Genomic DNA, 13,711 nt, shown 5'->3' on the forward strand with positions numbered 1-13,711 from the left:
CCCAGCCCCCGGCTGTGCGTGGCAAGGCATCGAAGGTCCAGTTGTGCAGCCTAACCCTGGCCTGCACTTCAGCTGCATAGAAGGACCCTGTAGCCACAACGGATTGGACTATTGGCCCCCATACACTATGAAACTTCTCTGAGTTAAGAAGTCGCATTCGATGCCCTTGAACTGCCTGGGAGCTTCCCTGGCGGCAGGATCAAATATGACATATCGTATGCATTCCCATTCACTGCTGCGGACGTGCAGCTGGTCCGTTCCCCAACTCATCACATGTAAAAAAACAACAACATGCGATTTGGACACATTTCACCCGATTTCTCACCCGATCCATCAGAATGGGGGAAAAGTGGTTAAATCGCACTAGTGTATGTCCAGGCCAGGGTATCTGGGATTGGAGAAATTGGAATAGTGCACTGGTGACACCTGTGCTCATCTGACCTGTGGTCCTTATTCTGTTTCACTTGCAAAGACGAATTCCTTCTCAAATGAACAAAACCATGTGCACTGCAGGTGGGGCAGGTGTAACGTGCAGAGAGAATTAGACTTGGGTGGAGTTTTACTTCAAAGTGAGATCTATATTGCAGTGTAAAAATAAAGCAACCAGTATTTTCCCTGCACAGAAACAAAATAACTCACCCAAATCTAACTCTTTCTGCACGTTACATCTGCCCCACCTGCAGTGCACATGGTTTTGTCCATTTGAGAAGCAATTTGCCTTTGTGAGTGAACCAGAATAAGGGCCTGTGTGTTCTTTTTGCAGTTATTGGTACTTATGTAGTAACTGGGCTGCCGATTTTGAAATCGGGTCCATCGCATCGCATCGCACCCGACCAAATCGCATGCGATGCGATGCGATGCGATGCGATGGACCCGATTTTTCCATAGGATTCAATGTTAAAATGGACTGAGTCCATTTTAACATGGAATTCAATGGGAAAAAGGGGTCCTTTTCATACCCCTACTATCCAAGTGGGCATGGAGTTGGATATAAACCTGTGGCGAGCGTAGCGAGCCACCGAGCCCGAAGCGTGGCGAGCGTAGCGAGCCCCGCGAGGGGACACAGAATACCGTTCGCTCGCCACGCTTCGGGCTCGGTGGCTCGCTACGCTCGCCACAGGTTTATATCCAACTCCATGCCCACTTGGATAGTAGGGGTATGAAAAGGACCCCTTTTTCCCATTGAATTCCATGTTAAAATGGACTCAGTCCATTTTAACATTGAATCCTATGGAAAAATCGGGTCATCGCATCGCATCGCATCTGATTGTATGCCTTAACTTAAGGCATACAATCAAAAAATCGGCAGCCCAGATACTACATAAGTACCCAGTTATTTGATTCTATTGGGTGGGACATAAAAAAGGGATTTTTGTAAGAACTTACCGTTCGAATCCCTTTCTCTGATATGGTCCTGGTGACACAGCTCAACACTGGGATGTAGGAGGGTCCGAAGGAGCCAGGCACCTATCCTAAAGTTTTAGAGGGTAGGCTCCTCCCCTAGTGCATCCCTGGACTCTTCAGTTCAATCTTTCAAAGCCACTGGAATACATAACTCAGTACAAACGCCTGCACATATTATATGCACATTTTATAACAGGAAACTGTTAACTTTTAACCATTTTAACATGAACATCATGAAACTTCTGGCATACTTACTGAGCGTAAGGGAGGGATCGCTGTGTCACCAGGACCATATCAGAGAAAGGGATTCGAACGGTAAGTTCTTACAAAAATCCCTTTTTCTCTTTCAATGGTCCTGGTGACACAGCTCAACACTGGGACGTTCCAGAGCCGGTCCTTTGGGAGGGTACGCTCAGGTCTGCAGCTCTCAGCACTGCTCGCCCGAATGATGCGTCCTCCGACGCGAACTCATGGAATCTATAGAATTTGGCAAATGTGTGAACAGATGACCAAGTGGCAGCTCTGCAAACCTGCTCAGCTGTGGCCCCATGTCGAACCGCCCAAGAGGTGGCAACTGACCTGGTGGTATGCGCATTTATTTTGGCCGGTACTGGTCTACCCACTTTGGTGTATGCAAAGGCTATCACAGACCGCAACCACCTAGCAATAGTCTGCTTAGATGCAGGCCAACCAATTTTGTGTACGTCGTACAATACCAACAATGTGTCAGTCTTCCTGACACTCTTCACTCTGTCCACATATATGCGTAAGGCACGCACAACATCCAAAGTTCTCAACTTGTCCCTTTTCTTAGAACCCTCTGGGGGTTGAAACACAGGTAGAACTATCTCCTGATTTAAATGGAAGGTAGATACCACCTTCGGTAAAAACTGAGGCACTGTTCTTAAAACAGCCCTGTCATCATGAAAAATTAAGAAGGGAGATTTACATGACAAAGCTCCCAATTCTGAAACTCTTTTAGCAGATGCTACTGCTAACAAAAACACTAACTTCCACGTGAGAAACTTAAAGTCAGCCGACCTTAAAGGTTCAAAAGGTGCCTTTTGAAGGCATTCCAAAACCAGTGATAGATCCCAAGGAGCTACTGGTTGCTTGTATGGAGGTTTCAACCTGGATACTCCTTGTAAAAAGGTTTGAATTTCCGGCAAAATGGCTATCTTTTTCTGGAAATAGATGGACAAGGCCGAAATCTGTACCTTCAGTGACTGAAGGCTTAGGCCCGATGAAAAACCATCTTGTAAAAATTCCATCATTCTTGATAGCTTAAAATGAGATGTATGAGCCTTTCTTCTCTCACACCATCGAATGTAAGTCTTCCAGACTCTATAATAATTTGCCGAAGATACAGCTTTTCTGGCTTTTATCATCGTCTGTACTACTGCCTCAGAAAACCCTTTTCTTTTCAAAATGGTGGTTTCAATAGCCAGGCCGTCAAAATCAATCGATCTGAATCCAGGTGATTGAACGGGCCTTGTCTTAGAAGGTCTGGTCTCAGAGGTAGACGCCATGAGTCCACAGACAACCTCTGAAGCCTCGAGTACCAGGATCTCCTTGGCCAATCTGGGGCCACTAAGATCACTGGAACCTTCTGCCCCTGTATTTTCTTCAGAAGTCTCGGTAACATTGGTACTGGTGGGAATGCATAAAGGAGATCTCCCTGCCAGTGAATAGTCATGGCATCCACTGCCTCCGCTAGTGGATCCCTTGTTCTGGCATAGAACCTGGGCACTTGACGGTTGATCCTGGATGCCATCAGGTCCACATCCGGAGTTCCCCACATCGAAGTGATTTGTTGAAACACCTGAGGGTGTAAGCTCCATTCCCCTTCCTTGAGCTCCTCCCTGCTCAGGAAGTCGGCTTCTATATTCTCTATTCCTGGGATGAATATAGCCGATACAGCTGGAACATTCTGTTCCGCCCATAGGAAGATTCTGGATACCTCCCACATGGCCAATCTGCTGCGTGTACCTCCCTGGTGATTCAGATACGCCACAGCTGTGGCATTGTCGGTCTGAATCCTCAAAGGGAAGTTCTGTAACCTGTCTCCCGCCAAGGAAATCACTTTCCAGACAGCTCTCAGCTCCAAGATGTTGATTGGTAACGCTGATTCCTCTGCCGTCCACAGGCCCTGAAGCCTGAGATCCAGGGCTATTGCCCCCCAGCCCCTGAGACTGGCGTCGGTAGTTACTATCAACCAGTCCCAGGTCTGTAATGACCGACCCCACTGAAGGGAATCTACTTCTGTCCACCATTTCAAGGATTCTCGGGTGTCCGAAGACAGCACTATCATCTCGGATTTCATGGTCAAAGTGTTTCCTGACCAGGCTGACAAAATGTTCCATTGGAACCTCCGAGAGTGGAACCTGGCAAATTGAAGCGTCTCGAATGACGCCACCATCTTCCCCAGGAGCTTGAGGCACCTCCATACTGAAATGCTCTGAGCCCTGAGAATCTCCTGGACTAGGGTGACCAGATCCCTGGCCTTTACCTCCGGGAGGAATACCCGATGAAGATGGGTGTCCAGTATGACTCCCAAGAATTGGAGCCTTTGTGACGGTACCAACTGAGATTTTTGCAAATTTAAAATCCAGCCGTGAGCCTGCAAAAAACTGATGGCCTCTGCCAAGTGACTCTGCAGCATGGCTGCTGACTCTGCTTTGAACAGGAGATCGTCCAAATAGGGTATTACTGTGATTCCCCTGAGCCTCAGCACCGCCGCCATTACTGACATTATCTTTGTGAATACCCTTGGCGCGGTTGCTAGCCCAAAGGGTAACGCCCGGAATTGTAAATGCAGGTCTCCTATGGCAAACCTCAACAAGGTCTGATGCTCCGGGTGTATAGGAACGTGCAAATATGCGTCCTGGACATCCATGGACGCCAAAAATTCTCCCTGGTCCAGACTCAGGAGTACTGACCGTAGAGACTCCATTTTGAAATGGTCTACCCATAAATGAACATTTAGAGACTTCAAATTTAGTATTGGTCTGAAAGACCCGTCTGGTTTGGGCACCAGGAACAGCGTGGAGTAAAAGCCTTTCTTCCACTCTGTCTTGGGGACTAGTGTAACCACCCCTTTTTCCAAAAGGGAGTGCGCTGCTCTCACAAGAGCTGTACGCAGCCGTGCCTCCTTTGGTAAGGATGTGGGAATGAACCTCTTCGGAGGTGGCCCTCTGAAAGGGATTTTGTAACCCTGTGTTATGATGTCTAGCACCCAGGCATCCTGGCCTAGAGAAGCCCAAGCGTCCCTGAAGTGTGTGAGACGCCCGCCCACTTTTGTCACTGTCGGGCAAAGCCCCTGACAGTCATGCAGAGGGTTTATCCTCTCCTTTATTGGCAGGCTTCTTGTGAAAAGAGCCAAATTTTGACTTTTGTGTCTTGCCTCTAGAGGGCTGAAACCTTCCCCTGAAAGACTGTCCTCGAAAGGACGCACCACCTCTAGGGGAGGGCCGAAAGGACGGCTTAAAAGCAGAAAATCTGGATGTCTGCTTTGCTGAGGAGGCCGGCAGGAATGTACTTTTGCCGCCTGTGGCCTGTTTTATAATCTCCTCTAATTCGGTACCAAAGAGTACCTTTCCTTTGAAGGCTAATGTTTCCAGAGCCTTCTTGGACTCATTGTCTGCTTCCCAGGCTTTAAGCCAAAGCACTCTCCTGGCATTAATGGAGACTGTGGACACTCTGGTTGCCATTTTAATAGCTTCCTCCTCTGCTTCAACTGCATATTCTGCTGCTGCCTTAATCTTTTCTGCAAGCAGTAATGCACCCGGGTCAGCCTGCAGCATGGTGCATAATTCACCAGCCCACTCTATCATGGCCTTAGAAACCCAGGCTGAAGCAATAAGGGGTCGTAAGGTAAACCCCACCCCTTCAAAGATAGCCTTGAGGTTTCCCTCCAGCTTTTTATCCACAGAATCTTTAAAAGCTGCACCGCCTTGTACTGGTAATACAGTAGCCTTGGACAAACGTGCCACTGAAGCGTCCACAACTGGGACCCTTTCCCAGAGCTCCGCATGAGACTCTGGCATGGGGTACAGATTAAGGAATCGTTTTGGCATCTGAAGCCTCTTATCAGGAGTTTTCCAAGCCCCTTCTAACAATTCCTGTAACCCCTCATCTGAAGGAAAAGTAACAGCCTCCTTCCGCTGTCGCTTAAAAACACCTTTAACAGGAGTCTTATCCTCCACAGTCAGCTTTAAAGCCTGCTTCACAGCTACAATGAGATCCTCTATACCAGCAGCAGAGTTCTCTTCCAAATCATCACCCTGATCCCAGGGGATGTCAGTATACTCTCCTTCCTCTTCATCTACCACAGTAGTTAAAGCATAAGACCTTCTAGGGGTCCCTGCCACATCATCCATTTTGTCCAGCATTTCACTGAACCTGTTAATGCCTTTTGCAGTATCCTGCATCACCTGGATAAGTGCAGGATCTGCCTGGGTAAGAGGCAAGGAGCCAGATGACTGCTGAGATGATGGCATAGGTCTCTGTGATTCTACCAGCCCATCACTCTGCCTGTCCAAAAGCTGCACCAAAGCGTTTACTGACCTGCCTAGGGCCCTGGCCCACGCAGGTTCCATATGCTCTGCCCTATGGGGATCACTGCCCATGGGTCTCACATCAGCGCAAGTAATACATAAGCCCCCCTTGGCCATCTGCTCAGGGACAAATTTTTGTGTGCAAACATTGCACGCGCTCAGTGCATTAAGGGCTCCCTCCCCCAAAACCACAGCCTGATGCTCAGACATGATGCAAGTGATAAATGTATATCTATCAGTATACACAGTGCAAACAATGTACAAGCGTTTATACAGAGCAATGCACCCAGTCACTTATCTGTCTGTTGGTTTCAACTGCGGGGAAGCGATGCCCAGGAAATCCAAGTCACTCTGCCAGGATCAGTAAGCCAGCTCAGCTCCGCTGCAAGCGTTCTGAAAGGCGCCAAAGTCAGAGTGAAGGAAGAGACCACAGGTCCCTGCTGCTGCGGGGTCCGTGACCTTTTGGCGCCAACCACCCCCAGCAAGCCGCTCCTTAGGTAGGATTTCCTAGTTCCAGTGTCTCCCCCTCAAATGGGGATCACTTGGAACATGCCTGTCACAACGCTGCTGTCCTCTCATCTAGGAGCTCAGCGTGTAAGCTCCGCATAAAATGGCCGCCGCCATCACGGAGCGCCTGTCCCCCATGATCCCCACCTAAACGTGGAGCCGGTTTCAGGGTACTCCGGAGCCCAGGCAGCCTTTTAGAAAAGGCTATAAGCGCTGCACAGGGAGACCAGACAGTGTCTCCCCTGTGCACAGTGAGCTGACAGGACGCGCTTCTGTCAGCTCCTGCTGCGCAAGCAGTGTGAGGATTCACTATGAGAATCCTCACACTGTGCCTACCTAGCTAGGGTAAAAGTTAATAAAATAATAAAAATCCCCTAACTACTCTAATTCTTCGGCTGCTCCTGCAGCCCTTTAGAATAGCACCCACTCCAGTGGGCACCTAACACGAACTGAAGAGTCCAGGGATGCAGTAGGGGAGGAGCCTACCCTCTAAAACTTTAGGATAGGTGCCTGGCTCCTTCGGACCCTCCTACATCCCAGTGTTGAGCTGTGTCACCAGGACCATTGAAAGAGAAATTATATTTTCTTTGACCAACTCAATCCGGGGTGCTCCGTGTATTGTACCGCAACTCCATGCTCCCAACGCAACTGGTTAATGGCATGAATTGTTCCAATCAGAGTGCAGCAAGGCCAACTGATTCCAATAATCGTTACACTCCTGACCATTTGCGACCATTGTAAGCGATTATTGTAGTTTAGACATAATGAGGGATATTCAATATCTGACACTATTTCTGACAGTGGAATTACCAACAGTACAGTATTCAATCCCTCCCAAGACTCGCCTACTTGTGGAGTCGAGTCTGTATTGTTGAAAAAAATAAAATTTTTTAACAAAATGGCCGTGTTTTCACCAATCCACAGAAGAACCGAAAACGGCCCGGAATTCTGACTGTCGGAACATTACCACACTCAGAATCCCGGATTGAATGCAATATACTTTTGCCATTTATGAAAGCTTCTAAGTCGGGCGGTATTAAAACAGAGGAGACGGTACTGCAGTCGAAGGTTTGTCATTCCGACTCCGCAGCCCCGCATTTTGCCTGTAGAACCAACCAGATTCAACCTATCATTTACATATCATTTTAATAAATGTGTAAAGAAAAATGATATAATTAACTCAAGGAATTTATTTCTGCAAAACCGAAGATATCTCTCATAGGCACAGACGTGAGCGTTATGCTGTGAAACTTGGAAACAAACATGGTCAAAAGTTTAACGGGAGAACATGTAAAATGTAAAAACAAAACAACAAAACGGCAATTACAGATTTAACACGGCAATAACACGTTTATAGTACAGATTTATAAGGCAATGTTATCTTGCCGTCCAACTGCACCAATCCCATTGAAATAGTTCACGTAATTGTCCCGGTTGACTTTAGCGTGAGCTGTTGGATTTCCCGATTCGTCGATCTCCGGTGGGGTCCATCTTAACAAATCGTCAACACCCTCTACACAATCCTCCGCTGCCGCCTGGGAACCGGCCAGCTGTTGCCGCCTTAAGAAGTTGTGCAGAACGCAGCAGGCCACTATCACTTTGCTGATTTTATCTGGGTGCATCATTATGGACGTATTGAAAATCTTGAACCGATCACTGAGCATCCTGAAAGCTTTTTCCACCGCTTGCCTTGCTCGTGATAGTCTATCATTGAAAACGCGTCTTTCGGTTGTTAGGACGTTTTGGGGGAACGGTTTTAGAACGTTCACATGTAAGGAGAAGGCTTCGCTGGCCACAAACGCGAAATGCAGGTCGTGCTTGGTTTGGCTGATGGAAGGCAGATTTAAGGACTGGTTCTGCAGTTTATGGTAGAGCACAGTCTGTTCCAAGGCGCCACCGACGGACACTCCGTCATTGGTGCCAACGTCCACGAAGATAAATTCGGAATTTGCGTTGACAATTGCAGTGAGGAGAACGCTACTGAACCCACCGTAGTTACAGAAGTACGAGCCACTAGTGGGCGGGGGCATTATCCGTACAGATTTGCCACCAATGGCTCCACCACAGTTTGGGAAATGACGTTTTTCTTCAAAGTCATGTGCGATCACTTGCCATTCCTCGCACGTTGAAGGGAACTGTAAAGAAAAAAGAAAAAAAGGGCTTTTAAGCGAAGAATTCTTAAAACAAACTGCAATACATTTGCACTTTGGTGTTCTGGTCATCAGCAGTTGAGGTTGCTTCAACACCGGGAGATTCCACAGCAAAACTCTGCAAAGGCGGCCCCCACAAGCCGGTGGTGTTTATTAGTGCGCCCTGTACCTTTCAAAACCCTGAGAAGTTCCTCTTTCCTGCCCGCTGTGGTGATTCTAGCACAGCATAATCTATATTTCAGCAGAGGGATACAGACCACATTATGCTAGAAGCACAGCAGCAGAGAGTGACACCCCAGATAGGGAAGAGGAACTGCCTAGGTTTTGAAAGGAGCAGGATGCTGGAATGAACACTACATAAGGGGTCCAAAGAAAATACCATGTCAAGCACTACTAGAGCGAGCCAAAATAATGCAGAGACTTCTATATTAGAAATGACATGTTCTAGTTAAAGCCTCATTCAGATTAGAAAGCAAACGTAATCACAGGATAAAAAATATTCAATGTTTACAACCTGTCCAGAGTCTGCCACATAGGAAAGTCTACCGGTGGCTCCTTCCCCTGCACGTTCTGTCATTTGTGTCATGCGCTGTTCAAATATCATACAATGCAAGCAGTTAAGGTCCCCCATACACTATGCGATTTGGCCCGGATTCTGGTGGATTGGGACGTGAAATTGGCTCAAATGGAATGTGTTTGACATCCGATCCAATTCGCAGTCCCGTGTGCATCGGATCGGTGGTGGAACGGGGCGCACATTATAAAAGTCGTACGCGCAGTTGTGTCTTTATGGTGATTTCCCGCATCTGCATGTCCCTTCCAACCCCACCAATGTCTTACACAGCAGCAGGTCATACTGCAAAACTTTACCCATGCGCAGTAAAGCAAACATGCAAAATTGTGGCCTTTACAATGTAAACTCTTACGAGCAGGGCCCTCTTCCCTCATATGGCTTTCTTTTTCTCAAGCCCCATACACACTAGACGATTCGCAGCACCACTGATACTACCAATATCAGCGTTGCTCTCGGCGAACAATCGAGTCTATATACACCGAATTATGTCTTTCAGTGACGTCGGGGCATGCTGCACAGATGACAACAGCAGTGTCATTAACTATATTGATGGGAAACCACTAAACGATACGAACGATAAATCATCTAGTGTGTATGGGGCTTAAGCCAACTTCTACTCCATCTGAGTAGAATGAACCAAAGATTTCTGCCACCCTGATCCATATATCAGTGCCATCTGCTGATGCGCCATGTATGTGTACCTGTCCTCTATCGTATTCAAAAAGTGCCCACACACTAGAACAATTTTTTTTGCCGATCAGCCTATTTTTCGCCCGTTCTCGATCGGAAGCGCGCTCCCCAGATCTATTGCTAAATCTTCTGATCTTACATGCTGCATTAAAGATCAGAAGATTTAGCAAAAGATCCATAGGAACGCGCATGGGATCTTAAGAGAAGTCTTTGGTGAAGATGTGCGCTCGCCTGAAACCTTTTTTTTGTCCAGGACGGACAAAATATTTTAAGGCTAATTTATGCGCACATCTTAAGATCGCAGATCTTTCCTGTTCTGCTTCATCATTTATATACTCTGTAACTGGGCGCTGCGGATTCCTTGTGGTGCCATATAAAGGATAATAATAATGCGGCTTTGGAACCATTGATTTGTTGTTCCGTTACATTAATAAAGAAACTGCGTATAGACGGCGCACAGCCACGCACTTACCTTCAGGTATTCCCCTTCCAGCGCCTGAATGATCGCTTCGCACATCTCTGGTATTACGATGCCCAGATCCTGGACGGATACAGCCATCGAGGACTTAATATCGTCCAATGAGCATCCCGCGGCCAAGAAGCGTAGCGTCGCCACCAATCTCTGCTCGGCAGTGCCGGCTAGGGGGAAACGCGTGTCGTGATTCTGCATTTTAGCGAAAGGGGCGACCAGCTGCAGCAGCTCCTGGAAAGTAGGATCTGAGAGCCCTAGGGCCACCCTGTAATCATTAGGGTTATTCTCCCTGATGCCCCGCCTCAGGGGCCCCTGGGACCCCCTTCTCCACCTCCTCAGTTGCTGCTTTGCCATGCATCTCCTCCTCCTCTTGCTCCTCTGGTCTAGCACAAGGGCCACCATAGCCAGGGCCACGGCCACCCTGGCACGTTCCTGCAGGGCATACATGGTGCTGCTGATGCTTTCAGAGCACAATTGCTGCAGCAGCAGGGCGCAAGCTGGATTGTTTACAAAGGGCGCAGGGAATGCTGGGAAATGGAGGCTGCTGTGCCGGGTCACTTCCTGCCCCCTCTTCTGTGCGGCTCTCGTTGTGCAGGCTGCTTGCGATACATCCCCCAACGCAGCAGGAGACCCGACCAGCAGCGAGCCGAGCGCCCGGGAGAAGGGGCGTGGTCCGGCGTGGAGGGGGCGTGGCCCGTTTGCCATCACTGTCTCTAGGGCTCTGTGCCCAGCCAGCTCTGTCTGGTGCTGCTGCTGCTGCTGCAGCTGGGGTGCTGCTGCTGGGCTGCTTCCCCGGGAGGGCTGGGCAGAGGAACTTGAAGCCTGAGCTTCCACCATTGTAGAGTTTGATGCAACAGTGAATAATAAATGCATAAAAATAAATTGATGATAATAAAACAGCGGCGGTTCAGTCGTGCACAAAATATGTCGTACTTGTCACGGGGATTTAGGTTTTTTTTGGGGTAGTGACCCCCGACGCGGCAAACATCAGCCCTTGCACACAATTTGTTTATAGCCAATTTGACACCCAGGCGGTTATTCAGAGTCGATCGCTGTTGTGCGAATTTGCAATCCTATCGATTATCGAATGACTGCAAATGCGTACGGATTGCAGGGCGCATGTCTAATGCCAAAAAGTGGCAGATGCAGTGTATGGATTTACTTGCAAATACCCCCCCTTCCCCCCTCCCTGCAATTTGACTGACAGGAAGCCACGTTCGGGGGTGGTAACCGGTCGCTTTCTGGGAGTGTCCAGAAGAACGCAGGAGTTTTCAGGGAGGGTCTGTGACATCAGCTCTGACCTCGATCAGCCTGATTCTGTTACACAGTTGTGAACGGTGCAGAGTAATGGAGCCCACACACACACCGATCCCAGCGTGCGTTGTGGGCTTAACTAGCACACATAGCATCGCATCGTATGCCTTGTGCATACGACGTGCATGCGATGCGATGCTGTGCTAGAAAAAGCTAGTACAAAAAGTATGTGCAGCACATACTTTTGTACTGTGCGATGAGGTGCCGCGGGAGCACGCACCCCATTGTACAGCATCGCACCGCCGGCAACGGTGCGTGTGTGGGCTCCTTAACATTTGCACAGACTGGGGAAATCATTGGATGGTGAGGGAACTGTGCATGGATTTCCAGCGAATAGCGTTCCATACTTAATTCCCTCGCCGACTTGCACGGGGCGGGATTTGTGCCCCTTACACCATGTTATGCCCCACACAGTAATGCCCCTTGTACCATATTTTTAATATAATGGTCCAGGAACTTCAGGGGATTGCTGTTTACGCCTGCTTCCTTCACTGAGCCCTCACAAAAATGGCCACCTCCTCCCCAAGCATCCAAACAGCGCCAACGCTCCCCCATTTTCTGTAACGTGCCTGTGGCCGCCCACCAATGCCAGTAACAGGTTAATCGTGCTTCGGCGTTTGGGGCACTGAACTACATCGCCGGATCTGCTTCTGTGCAAACAATGGCGGTGTGCGTATATATTGTGTATAAGTACATCTTGGAATGAGGCTCTTACACACAGGGGCGAATTCATTGCAGTTTTTGGGATTGACCCAGTAAAAGTAACCAGCCAGGATTTAACTATAGATGAGGAATATGCTTCAACAAACCAATGCTGATTTATTAGACAGTTTACGGTATTCCATGCATACATTATGCTAATGACTCAGTAGGTGCATGATGGGATTGCTGTAGTACAACAGACTAAACATCAAAAGAAAGAGACCAGATTCTGGGATTTTCATTTTAACGCCCACCGTGATTTTTATGGCTTATATCTAATCCTTGGGAGAACCTGTCCCAATATGATGCTATTTTAAAATGCTTTTAGATTTTTTGGAGTAATTTCAAAGACTATTTATAAGAAAATACAATAATGAATCCTATGATAATGCCTATTATAACTTTTATTTTTAAATTAAAGACATGGCAATGTGCAGCATCGAAGGGCTTAAATCATCCAAGGATTATTATTATTATTACAATTTATTTATAAGGTGTCACAGGGGGTACGCAGGGCAGTACATACGGTATAACACACATTAGAACAATACAGGGTACACAGAAATAATAACAGCAACAGAACTAAAACAGAGCACAATGAACGAATAGCAGCACATTCTTAGTACACAATACAGCTGAGATGTAGGGAAGCGAGTAAGAAGAGATGCGGGTATAGATGATAGGTGAGTAATCAAGCATGTTACATCTGGGGAAGATGTAACATGTAGAGAGAGAGTTCGATTTGTGTGAGTTATTTTGTTTCTGTGCAGGGTAAATACTGGCTGCTTTATTTTTACACTGCAATTTAGATTTTAGTTTCAACACACCCCACCCAAATTTAAGATGTAGTTTCACTGGCTGGAAATAGATGAGTTTGAAGAAACACAGGGAGCCCGAGGTGTGCTCCCACCACCAGTGCTGCGCCTAAACACGTGCATAGGGGTCGTGCGATTGAATGGACCCTCTCCCAAAGGAGAAGGGCCCCATTTTTCCCCTAACCCCTCTCAACCATAAGGCCGAAGAGGGGAAAAAATGGATCGTTGGGTCCTCTTCGCCGAAGCTCAGAGAGACCCTATTCCCTCAACCCCCAGAAGGGTCAGGACGGTGGGTCCTCCGCACCCGAAGGTTTGGAGAGACCCGCATTAGACTTCCCTCCGCCTTGTGGCTCGGGGTCGTCCTTGAGGGGACCGAAGCTCTCCCCAAAAAGCGAGAGCTTCGGCACATTGGGGAATGGTAGTAGTATGTTTATTTATAAGACGCCGCAAAGTGTCCGCAGCGCCGTACATAGAAAACATATTACAAGGTAAGGTACCGGGTGTGTTGAAAAATACAGTATGAATAG

The sequence above is a fragment of the Crinia signifera genome, chromosome 8 (genome assembly GCF_055691185.1).
Source record: "Crinia signifera chromosome 8, ASM5569118v1, whole genome shotgun sequence".
Classification (NCBI taxonomy): Eukaryota; Metazoa; Chordata; class Amphibia; order Anura; family Myobatrachidae; genus Crinia; species Crinia signifera.